Here is a 12,899-nt window from a genome sequence, read left to right on the forward strand (position 1 = left end):
GTAAAATTTTTACTATCAAACAAAAGGATAGTGAAAATGCAGCAGACTATTTTTGCAGGGCTCTGATAGTGATGGCCAAATACACTGGGGTATCAGACATAAAAGAAAATGTACACTACAAAGAGGTTGCTGCTTCAGTCTTAATGGATGGCCTCAGGGAAAATTTGAAAAGCAGGGTGCAAACTTCATTACCACACTGGAAAGGAATCGCTGTAAATGTTTTTAGGGAGTCAGCCATAGAACATGATAAAAGAAAAAATAAACAGAAAAAGACATTAAGTGATAGGTTGATGATGGTGAGTATCCAAGCACTAGAGGGACTGCCCACACGACCACAGTATAATAACTCCTGGTTTAAGGAACAGAAACGACATGAGTTGAGGAAGTGTTTTAGATGCAGGACATCAAGCAAGGGACTGTACAATGATGAGAGCGGAAGCAAACAGACTTGGGCCACCTAAGGGGGAATTACATAGACACCCACAAAGAAGGCGCACACAAGTCTCAGAGGTTTTTCCAACAGTCACCTACACACCTCACAGCAGCAGTTTTGGGGGAGAACTATAGTCAACTGAAGAAGTCAGGTCATATCTGTAGTCCTACAACCAGGCAAGGTAAAGGTTAATCTGTGGTAAGTATTCATTATCCAAAAATGAAGTATGTACATACTTTGCTCCAAAATATCAATTTATGTATCTCAGATGAGTCACCAAGAGTTAATTTTTTTCCCATTTCTCTGTTAAATGTCAGGAAGTCCGTTGCAAAGGTATGTAGTTATGGTGATACCGAGTTCTTATTGAACAAATGACTGACGACACTGGATTGCACGGTTGATGTAAGACCTTCTAGTCAAGCATGGGGAGGAGTCATAGTTTGGTGAATAGCTAAGGGGATTAGTGAAATGAATACAGCCATTGTCCCATAGTGTCCAATCCAGCTGTCATGTTTACTGTACAAATCTCTTTTTTTTGCATGTCTATTTATTTTCAAACCCTTGTATTCAATTCTTTGTATTCTTATTACTAATTGCTTTCTTATTTCTCATTCTTTACATCTATGCTAGTATCTCTCTACCTTTCTCTCTCTCTTCTCTTGTATAGAGATACAAAAAGACGTAGACACGGTCTCCTTAAATGGGGCTAAGACATTTTTTTTACATAAGACGGACTCAGGGATATACACACTAGATTGACATGAGTTACAGAAACAGTTAGGGGTTTGGTTTTATATGTATAGAAGCTGCTAATTTTAAGCAGAAAGTTTTTTGGGGGTTTTTTGTGGAAATATGATTCACTTTTATAGATTGCATATCTGCTTTATGCCTCCTGTACAAAGTGTGCCTTTATATTTATGCACAAAGGGTGGAGAGATCGCTAGAGGTTAGGCATACAGATATGCATCTCTGTGTTGAACATTGGAGTAGGATTTTTGCCACAAAATACGATATAATGTGAAACCCTAGAAAATGTAGAATTTTCGTGTTTTATATTTTTTCACTGTTAGATAGTCATGTACTGGATACTGTTATATTTGAAGAAAGTGTTATAGAAATAGACCCCTTTGCCCTTCTCACTTAGTCAAGAAGCTGAATGTGAGGTACTGAGAATGGCATGTGAGTTGGCAGAGGGAAAATCGATTGATATACATTGGTCTTCAGCATTTTTCTAGTCTAGGGGGCGACATTGAGTTGACTGAAAAATCTTTTTATAGCAATACCAGCACATGAGTAGGATACTACATAGAGGACTATATACAGTGACACAGTTACCAACTGAAGTAGCTGCTAGTAAAGTCCACACTTACACACACGACCATACATGGCTGTCACACCAGGGCGAACATAGCTGTCAAATAGACAGCAGGGTTTTATATGACAGCTGACAAATTTATGTTTTGTTTTTTTTCTCGTTGTATTGTTTTAAAATATGAACAGACACACACACATGCATGCATACACATATTAGTTAATATATTAAGATTTGGGTTACCTGAAGAATTTCTACAGGTGAAACAAATCCACGTCATCCAATTACCACCTTGCAGGATCCTCAAGTATACATTGGCGTACCGATGATATATGTCTGGGTAAAGGTGTATTGAAATGTGTCTAATGTATTACTGTGTCATACTCAAAGCTTTTGTTATTCAATGTGATAGCCCTAGAGTTATAATAGGTGATAGGGGTATTCATATTATTAATGATAAATGTATAATGTATGAGTAGTGGTAACAAATGACTTACTTTTGATTAGCCACAAACCAGTGTGAACATAAAGTAATGGTACTAGTTAGAGCAAATTGAATAGAATGAGAGTTGGAACTTGATTGAAGTGGCTGATAGCTTTAGCCACTAGTCCTCCCCACTATCAAGATCACTCCTGGGCTGCCTCTTAACCTGTTTACTTTTCTTGGGATGAGTTTGTAACTGAGAGACTAGTTTAGACCTTGAGAGGGAAGTAAACGGTGAGACAGCAACTGAAAAAGTACACTAACTATCAGGATGTTGGACCAGGAGAGTAAGTGGAACAGTAACTTCCTAGGCTCAGGTTATTTGACAGACAGGTACCAGGTGTAGGCTACCAGCATCACGACTTCAAGAGTAGCAGAGACACACTGGTGCCCATTTCACCCACTGCAGAGGGGCCAACACTCAGAGAAGGGTCCAAGTGCACTCATGAATCTGTTCTGGGAGGCCTCGAATGCAGTAAGTAGCACCTGAGCCAAACTCTAAGACAGTTGTCCAGCATGAAGTAGTGTGTAGTGTAGTTTTCCTGTTCTGTGTTTCTCTCATCACATTCTCTTTTCAGGACGGTCAATTCTTTTGATTGTTGACAAGTGACAGAGGCTGGTTAAGGTAATGATATTGAGGAATAGGGGATGAAGGAGAAGTTAGTAGCACAATCGGTCCAGCCAATTACTCTATTCAATTCAGGGGTAAAGGAAAATTTGGAAACCTTGGAGCTTGGAGAGAGTGCGAGGGGCTATTGTCTGAGTAGCATTACATCCTTAAGTACTGTAGCAAGAGGCCGCTACTGCTGAAGCACACGCAAACAACTTCTTCCTTTTTATGTAGTTTTATTGTCAGGATGGTAAATGTTTTGACACCGTACAGATTTCACAGCAATACTTGGAGACCCTAAACGCTAGCTAGACATAGCTCAGCTCTCTCAAGACCAGCCAGCTTACCCAGCGTTGATCTCAGTGCTCAAATGATATAAACAAGCTTTTATACCTGATAATCCTCCCCCAGCCTTAGCTTGATGGACAGGTGACACACCCACCTTCTCTTTAAAAGGAAACGCCCATCACTGGCTCTGTAATTCAAACAGACACACCCTGTCTGTTTGCTGAGAGGAAGGATTTCAAGTCATGTAAGTTAAACCAAATTTAAACTATTGCTTTTCATACATAGGTCTTTACATTCAATCTAGGTGCATTACTGCACAAACGTTTTACTCTACTTCTCTGCTTTCTCTGCATGTTGCCAGCTAAATGCCTCCTTTTGTTACATATCCCTCCCCCTAGCGTCTCCAAGTAGGGGGACGCGGACTTCGCGAGGAGTGCATATTTTTGTGACAACGCATCTGCATTGTTGTATAGAATCCTGGGTCTATGTTCTACTGAGAACTTGAAAGGTTGCAGTGCCAAGAACCAGCGGGTTACCTTGGCATTTACCTCCCGGTTGTTCTGCATCCATCTCAATGGTGCATGGTCTGTTATTAAGGTGAACTCTCTGCCTAGGAGATAATAGCACAGAGCTTCTGTACCCCATTTTATGGCAAGACATTCTTTCTCCACAGTGGCATATTTTTGTTCCCTCGGAAACAACTTACGGCTTAGGTACAGGACAGGATTTTCTACTCCATTCTTCTCCTGTGACAGGACTGCACCTAAGCCAACACCAGAAGCATCAGTTTGGAGGAAGAACCTCTGGGTAAAATCCGGTGCTTGTAGAACTGGGGAGGAACAAAGAGCTAACCGAAGATCAGACCAGGCGGTTTCTGCAGAGTCAGACCAGGTTAATCTATCTGGACAACTTTTTTTTAACATGTCCGTAAGTGGAGCAGCTCTAGTGGCGAAGTGGCTTACAAACCGCCTGTAGTAACCTACTAAGCCTATAAAGGTTCTTAACTGTGACTTTTTCTCTGGTCTTGCCCAATTTTTGACTGCTTCCACGTTGTTCAGCTGGGGTTTGACATGCCCTCGACCAACAACGTACCCCAAATATTTGGCTTCTCTCATGGCTATGGCACATTTCTGTGGGTTAGCTGTTAACCCTGCTGACCTTAATGAAGCTAAGGCCGCCTCAACTTTGGCTAAATGTGATCCCCAGTCTGGGGTATAAATCACTATATCGTCCAGGTAAGCAGCTGCATAAGCTGTGTGAGGTCGTAGCAATTTATTCATGGCCCTTTGGAAGGTGGCAGGTGCCCCATGCAATCCAAAGGGTAGGACTTTATATTGATAGAGACCATCAGGGGTGGAAAATGCAGTATTTGGCTTGGCCGTGGAAGTCAGGGGAACTTGCCAATAACCCTTTGTTAGATCAAGGGTTGTCAAATAATTGCTACTAGCAAGATTTTCCACTAGTTCATCCACACGTGGCATTGGATAGGCATCAAACTGCGACATACTGTTTAGGCGCCTAAAGTCATTGCAGAACCTAATTGTCACATTGGGTTTCGGGACAAGCACAATGGGACTAATCCACTCACTAGTGGACTCTTCAATCACATCTAACTGGAGCATCTTCTCAACCTCCTTTCTCACGTCCACCCGTCTGGCTTCTGGAATACGATACGACTTCTGCTTTACAATGACTCCTGGCGCAGTGACAATGTCGTGTTCGATTAAGGTAGTGCGCCCAGGAATGGAAGAGAAGACATCCCTGTTCCGGCGAATCATTTCTTCAGTCTGTTGTCTCTGCTGAACGGACAAAGGTGGCTCTATGGGCACTTCAGACTTTTCACTGGCAGTACTCACGACCTGAGGAGAGGTTTCCTCATCATGCCAAGGTTTAAGGAGGTTAACATGATATATTTGCTCCTCCCTTCTCCTACCTAACTGGCGGACTCTGTAATTGACAGGACCGACAGCCTCTAGAAATTCATATGGACCCTGCCAATGGGCGAAAAGTTTTCTTTCCTGGGTGGGAACCAGGACTAGGACCTTGTCCCCAGGCTTGAAAGATCGAACAACAGCACTTTTATCATAACTTTTCCTCTGTCGTTCCTGAGCCTCTTTTACATGTTGCTGCATAATGGGCCCTATCTTTCCTAGCCTCTCATACATTTGGGACACAAATTGTACCAGATTTGGCTCCCTGGGACCTTGCTGCTCCCACCCTTCTTTTAACATATCCAAGATACCCCTGGGCTGTCTCCCAAACAATAGCTCAAAGGGACTAAACCCTGTTGAAGCTTGAGGTACCTCACGGATGGCAAACATCAAATAGGGAATAAGAGTGTCCCAATATTTTTTCTCTTGAGCCACTGCTTTCCTGAGCATGTGCTTTAATGTGCGGTTAAAGCGTTCCACCAAGCCATCTGTTTGTGGATGGTATACAGAGGTGTGAAGCGCCGTAACCCCTAGCAACTGGCACATGTCCTTCATCAGTTTAGACATGAATGGAGTACCCTGATCTGTGAGAATTTCTTTGGGTATTCCCAAGCGTGTAAACATCAATACAAGTTCTCTAGCTATGGTGCTGGACTTTATGTTTCGTAGGGGAATTGCCTCTGGATACCTGGTTGCATAGTCAAGCACCACTAGTATATATTGGTGCCCACGAGCGGATTTTTCCAGTGGCCCCACAAGGTCCATGGCTATCCGTTCAAAGGGAACTTGTACTATTGATATAGGAATGAGAGGTTCCCTGTACATTGGTTTGGGACAGGTTCTCTGACAAATGGGACAGGACCGGCAATACTTTTTCACTGCCATGTGTACACCGGGCCAGTAAAACCTAAACAGAACTCGTGTTTAATCCTCCCCTAGGTGTCCCCAACAGACATGTGTGTGTGCTGCTTTTAACACTAGGGGTACATGGACCTGAGGAACCATTAATTGTTCTACTTTTTCCCCCTGCACATTAGCAACTCTATACAGGAAATTATTTTTAATAATAAAATATGGTATATCTTCTGCAGGCTGGGCGGCTTTCGCTACCCCACTTACCTCAGTCACACTTTTAAAGGCATGTTCCAAAGTGGCATCATTAAGTTGGTCTCGAGCAAAGTCCTGCAGAGGGAACAAAATTGGTATTGCGGACAAGTCCGTATCCTCACTGACAGGCGGGGTGGGCTCATCTGCGACATCACCAACCAATGCTAGTTTGGAAACCAATGAGAGTTCACTCCCCGAGTCAACCAAGGTCAGAACAAGGTTCTGGTTGATTAGCACAGTCACCCGGAACAAACAAGGACTTCTTGATGTGGGACTCATGGTAAAACAGCTTGGAAAAGCAGACCCAATATGTGCCACGGAACAGTCCATGAGTTCCGGTAGTTTAGGACACTTTGCCTTAAAGTGGCCTGGCTCACCACATTTAAAACACTTCAGATTAGATGGCTTTGCACCTGGCCCTCTGTCCATAGCAAGGATTGTCAAACCTGGCTTTTGGCGTGGCAGCGGCTTTGGCACAAATGCAGGTTCTTTAGTCATTTGCTGTAGCGCACAAAACCATTCTACCACAATGGCAAGCTCTTCATAAGTTTGTGGGTCTGATTGCAGAACCCACCTTTGCAAATCGCGGTTCAGCCCCCGGATGCAGTATTCTATCGCCAGAACTTCAATAATCCGAGAAGGCGAATTCTCCTCAGGCTGCAGCCATTTCTTTAAAATTTTAGAAAGCTCAGCCACTTGCGCTCTGACCGGTTTTTCTTTAACATAGCGCCATTGGTGATAGCGCTGGGCTCGGCCTGGCCCGGAAACTCCAATGCGAGCCAATATCTCAGACTTTAGGCACAGATAGTCAGAGGCCCATTCCTCATCTAGATCCATATAAGCTCGCTGAGCTTCACCAGTCAGATATTGGGCCAGCCTCTTAGCCCAATCTTTAGGAGGCCATTTTGCCCTTTTTGCAAGTCTGTCAAAGGACACCAGATATGCTTCTATGTCATCACCTGGCGACATTTTCTGGAGAACAGGACCAAGTGGTTAATTTCTGTCATGTCTCACCTGGCTTAACTCTTCTCTTAAGAGCCTTGTGTTTTCCACCTGTGCCTCGGCAACTCGTAGCATCTGAGCTTGCTGCTGTTGCTGCGCAGCGGCCACATTCACGAGAGTTCTCAGTACTTCCTACATGTTGACGTCTGTGCGGGTTGGGTAGCGGAAACTTGCTTCCCGGAGTATCCCACTTCTGACACCACTTGTAGCAAGAGCCCGCTACTGCTGAAGCACACGCGAACAATTTCTTCCTTTTTATGTAGTTTTATTGTTAGGATGGTAAATGTTTTGACACAGTACAAATTTCACAGCAAAACTTGGAGACCCTAAACGCTAGCTAGACATAGCTCAGCTCTCTCAAGACCAGCCAGCTTACCCAGCGTTGATCTTAGTGCAAAAATGATATAAACAAGCTTTTATACCTGATACTCCTCCCCCAGCCTTAGCTTGATGGACAGGTGACACACCCACCTTCTCTTTAAAAGGAAACGCCCATCACTGGCTCTGTAATTCAAACAGACACACCCTGTCTGTTTGCTGAGAGGAAGGATTTCAAGTCATGTAAGTTAAACCAAATTTAAACTATTGCTTTTCATACATAGGTCTTAACATTCAATCTAGGTGCATTACTGCACAAATGTTTTACTCTACTTCTCTGCTTTCTCTGCATATTGCCAGCTAAATGCCTCCTTTTGTTACAGTACGTTGACCCCATAGTTGAAGAGAGGTACATCCAGCGATGCCAGTCCATTAATATTTGGACTTGAGCAGGCATCCTTGAGAATGATTATCATACTTGGGTGGGTAAGGTTTTAGACCAAACTAAGCGCTAGATGTGCTCTCACGTGCCTCAGAGATTATATCGCGTAGGACTAGTTCTGTTTCCACTAAATATTCCTGAGGTACCCGAATTATGGTTGGGAGGTCACTAGGGGAAAAGTACGACTGCTAGGTCCCTTAGTCTGGAGTCTACCAACATTTGGCAAGCCGACCACTGTTTCATGTACAAAGAAACTTGAGTATTGGGAGACTGGGAAGAACGAGCAGACAATAGCCCACCCACAAGTGTTGATGAAAAGAACTGATGACATTATTAGAAGTGTGTATATTAACGCAAGCTGAAGGAGATTGTATATGACATTATTGATAGACATAGGATGATGCTATTGATGAACATGAAGTGTTTAAATGTATTCTGAGCTTAAAGAAATGCGTTGGACGGATGAACCTGTTAAACTTGAAGAACTGTAGTAGAGTATTCTGTATAACTGATACATGTTCTATTGTACTCTGTACCCTTCCAAATAATGTATTACATGTTTTATTGCACCCTTGAAGGACATACAAAGTTATCTCCAAGCTCCAGAGGTATACGGCCTATAGTAAAAGAAGAAATCGTTTTGAGGATTAAGACTCTCTCTTATGATAACTTGTTTAGATCTACAGACAGCATGGTCATACACCAAGGGGGACTTGCATTACATAGCAATGAAACGTGGTACTGAGATCCTGCGTATAAAATCTTTAAGGTGATAGTTTATTATACTATTAAAGGGTGGAACTGTCGAAGTCATATAATTGGATGAACGAAAGCATATTGGTTAATATTGTTTTATTGTGGCATACTGCGATCGCACGGTAAAATACGCACGCACACACTCGCATAATAGCGAAACACGCGTCGGCGGACGCCGCGTTCACTGCTCCTGGTCTTCAGAATCTATTTCCCTTATTAATAACAAGTATAGATAGTCTCTAATGCATTAGTTCAGGCAGGATTCTAGCCCAGATTACGCTGATCTTTATAGGTGGCTTCTTTCAGATTATTGTCAGGCTCTCACTAATGCACTTTCATTTAGCATTATCAACAACCCAGGGGTATAATATTTATATCGGTTTGAAGGGCCATACTTGATAGCTAAACAGTATTATACACACATTATAGCTCTCACATTTATAATAGTGGCTAGCAGTATCAATCCATGCTGCCTCCGTATGATCTATAGCAATTGGTTAGTATTTTCTCTATGGTTTATAGGGAGAGCAGCACATCCTTCCTATACTACTTACATTGAAAGAAAGTGGCATCATTAGAGCCCAAGAATATATTCTCTATATATGTATTATAGCACACATATAACGGCAGTTAGCAGTAGTGAATCCCGCTGCCTCTGTAGAACTTAAAGTGAATTGCTAGCACTGTCTCCTTAGTGTTTTGGGAGAGAACTACAATCTATCTACATCACCCAGATTGAAAGAAAGTGGTATCATTAGAGGACTATATATTATCTATCTGAAGGAATTTCAACCTTAAGGAGATAGCACCAGAAATTTAGGGCATATATCCATGGATAAGTAGATTATGCTAAATATTACTCCTGAGCAGTATCGCGGCTAGACAATTAATATTGTCTATTTTATCAGTTTTTTTTCTTTATCTCATTTGTAGGATCACACTATATGCATTTTTTTATATTTCGCTACTAGAAAGTTTAAATGAATAAATCAATAAAGATACATTTAACAGAATTGTGTATATGTAAATATCTATTTTACACATTTTTTTTCCATTTGAGTGCTCCTTATGATCATTCTTGCTCTTCCCTTTATCGTCTAAAACAAGGCTAGTGTGTATGCAGTCCATGGACCGAGCGATCAGACCATCGATCAATTGTAAAATCGATCGGCATAAAAAGTTGGTGGATAACTCTGTAATGTGTACCCAGCTTTAGGCATTTTTATCTATTTAACATAGTGCTTTACTCCACAAAAGTAATTGGCACTAACATTTAAGTATATATACTAAATAGTTGATATTGGGCAGCACAGTGGCCTAGTGGTTAGCACTTCTGCCTCGCAGCACTGGGGTCATGAGTTCGATTCCCGACTATGGCCTTATCTGTGTGGAGTTTGTATGTTCTCCCTGTGTTTGCGTGGGTTTCCTCCGGGTGCTCCGGTTTCCTCCCACACTCCAAAAACATACTGGTAAGTTAATTGGCTGCTATCAAAATTGACCCTAGTCTCTCCCTCTCTGTCTGTCTGTGTGTGAGTGTGTCTCTATATTAGGGAATTTAGACTGTAAGCTCCAATGGGATAGGGACTGATGTGAATGAGTTCTCTGTACAGCGCTGCGGAATTAGTGGCGCTATATAAATAAATGATGATGATGATGATGATGATGATGATATTACAGTTGATAAACCCTTTAACTTAATATTGAATATCTTTATATATAATGTTTTTTTTTATTTAAAATGTGACTACATGTCAGATATCTGGAACTGTCCCATTTAAAACAGCCGTTTGTCTTTACTGGGAGCCAGCTTACAATATATACACTATTTTCAACCTTTGATTCCTGTATTAACTTAAGTGCTTCTATGTTTTTGATATTAAATCCTTTCCTAAATATAATTTTAGATTTTAACCGAAAGGCAGACTTAAAAGAGGGATCTTGTCTTAGTATTGAATCATTTCTCTTAATAATTCCTGCAATATCTCTAGATCTTCTATTATATTTTGAAATAAATGCCTGCTCAAAAGTATTCCTTTTCATCTCGCTTTGTACGTTCTTTATATCTGACTGAAAATTTGTTGTCATTGTTATCTCATTATTAATATTATTTTCAATTATGTTTGTATTCTTATTCTTCCATTGCAAAAGTGTATCTTTATTAGTGAAATTAACCTCTTTAAGAGCCTTCTCCAAAATTACTTTAGGATACCCTCTGTCTAAAAAAGTCTGAACAAGATATTTAGCTTGTATTTGGAACAACATCTCACTAGAGCAATTTCATTTTAAATGAAGTAGCTGCCCCTTGGATATATTATCTTTCCAAAGTTTAAAATGTGAAATGCTATAATACAAATAAGCAATCACATCAACCTTCTTTTTATAAGTTATGGAAGTGATGGAAAAATCCACTATACTTAAGGATAGACCTAAAAAAAAAATCAATATTCATAATAATAAATTTATGTACAAATTTTAAATTATATTCACTTTTATTTAGTGAATCTACAAAAAGCTGTGCACTTGTTTCCCCACCACAACAAATAATGAATACATCATCAATGTAATGGCCATAGAGGACCAGGTCTGCCCCAAACTCGGACTTCTTGATTCCATCTCCCCCTCTCTTTCCTCTTCGTTCTCTCTTGTTCTTTTGTGTATGTAGCTAGCTTCTGAAAGGGATTTGTATGAAAAGGGATTGTCTGATCTTACCTCCTTATTTCTCCTAAAAACTCTTGTTGCAGAGACTTGTATTCACTTAAAGGGTCTCTTTAGGTCTGGCTCCCATTCTTAATTCTTCAGCATCCTGTTTACAATCCTTAGTGCACCCACACTAAGAAGGTAAGAGTTTCTTTTATCCAAATCTTGTTCGGGGTTATTCTTAACTCTTCTCAAAAAATCCTATAATCTCTGTGTGTATTCTTATTAGAAAAATACTTTTTCTTATAATTTTGTGAATGGCCTCAAATAAATTTACCAGAAAAATCTTCTCTACGATTGTATGAAGGTACTCTATTAAATTGATTTTCATCTCCTTTTAATTTTTTTATTTTTATTTGAACAACCTCTTTTTCATACTCCTCTACCTTTGTATTAATACGCATGTCTCGTTCTTTAAATTCTCTAGAGTGTCTTAAAGGGTTCAATTCAACTTTTAATTTTTCTATCTCATCTTTAATCTCTTTTACTTTAGGTTCTTTATATTGGATTAAGAAATCCATAAGTTTAAATGAACATTGATTTAAAGTATCATTTTAATTCTTAGTAAGTTCCATATAATCTTTAAACGATAGTGATTTATACAACCTTAATGCTCATGGGATCATATTTTAGGACACATGTTTTTGGAGACTCACTCCGTCCCACCAGTGCCTCATTTCAGCTTTTAATACATTCTCCTTATGGGATAAAGACTAAAATCATCATTTTTCGGAATGGTGACGCTGGGACAGGATTCATTCTCTTTAACCAAATAGGACTGTCTTACTTTTAATCTATCAGCATAATTGGTAAAATACATATTTACTGCTCAGGATTTGCACACAACAATGTACAATATAAAAAGCAAAATATTTCCTAATGGCGCACTCTATGTCTCTATAATTATCACAGTTTAACCTAATTCAACCAAAATATTTTACAAAGATTGGACCAGCCTCTCTGGATCTGGTACAGACAAAGCATCATCTAAAGGGTAGATGATGTACTGCAGACAGAGGCAGATTTTGACAAGAAGAGTGGTGAACAACAAAACAATCAAATAAACAAAATATCAATAAATGAATAATTCTTTTGCTGCAAGGGGGTCACCGGAAGTCGGTGACAGTGATAATCAACTTTCGGGTATTTTAAGGTAAAAATTAGTGGGAGGGGAGGTATGCAGTGTGCAACTGTAAGTAATAACATGAGGGCATGAGGGAACCAGCGTTTCTAAAGTGTGGGTCAATTATTAACAATTGGAGTGGTGCTCCCCCATCTCTTCTTTCCCTAAGGGAAAGAAGAGATGGGGGAGCACAATACTGCAACATGAAGATCAACATTCAGTGAGCAGTCAGTAAAACAAGTAGCTTGCAAAGGCACCATAGCCATGGGTAACATGTATGACAGGATATTCAAGGGATACAGGAGAGATTTCCAAAAGAGATTTGTTGCCTTTGCTTTGACTTTTTCCCAATGACGTGCAAGGCTTCATCCTTCAGGAGATGCCAAGATAGGGAGT

Source organism: Mixophyes fleayi, chromosome 3 (assembly GCF_038048845.1).
Source record: "Mixophyes fleayi isolate aMixFle1 chromosome 3, aMixFle1.hap1, whole genome shotgun sequence".
In the NCBI taxonomy this organism is placed as follows: domain Eukaryota; kingdom Metazoa; phylum Chordata; class Amphibia; order Anura; family Limnodynastidae; genus Mixophyes; species Mixophyes fleayi.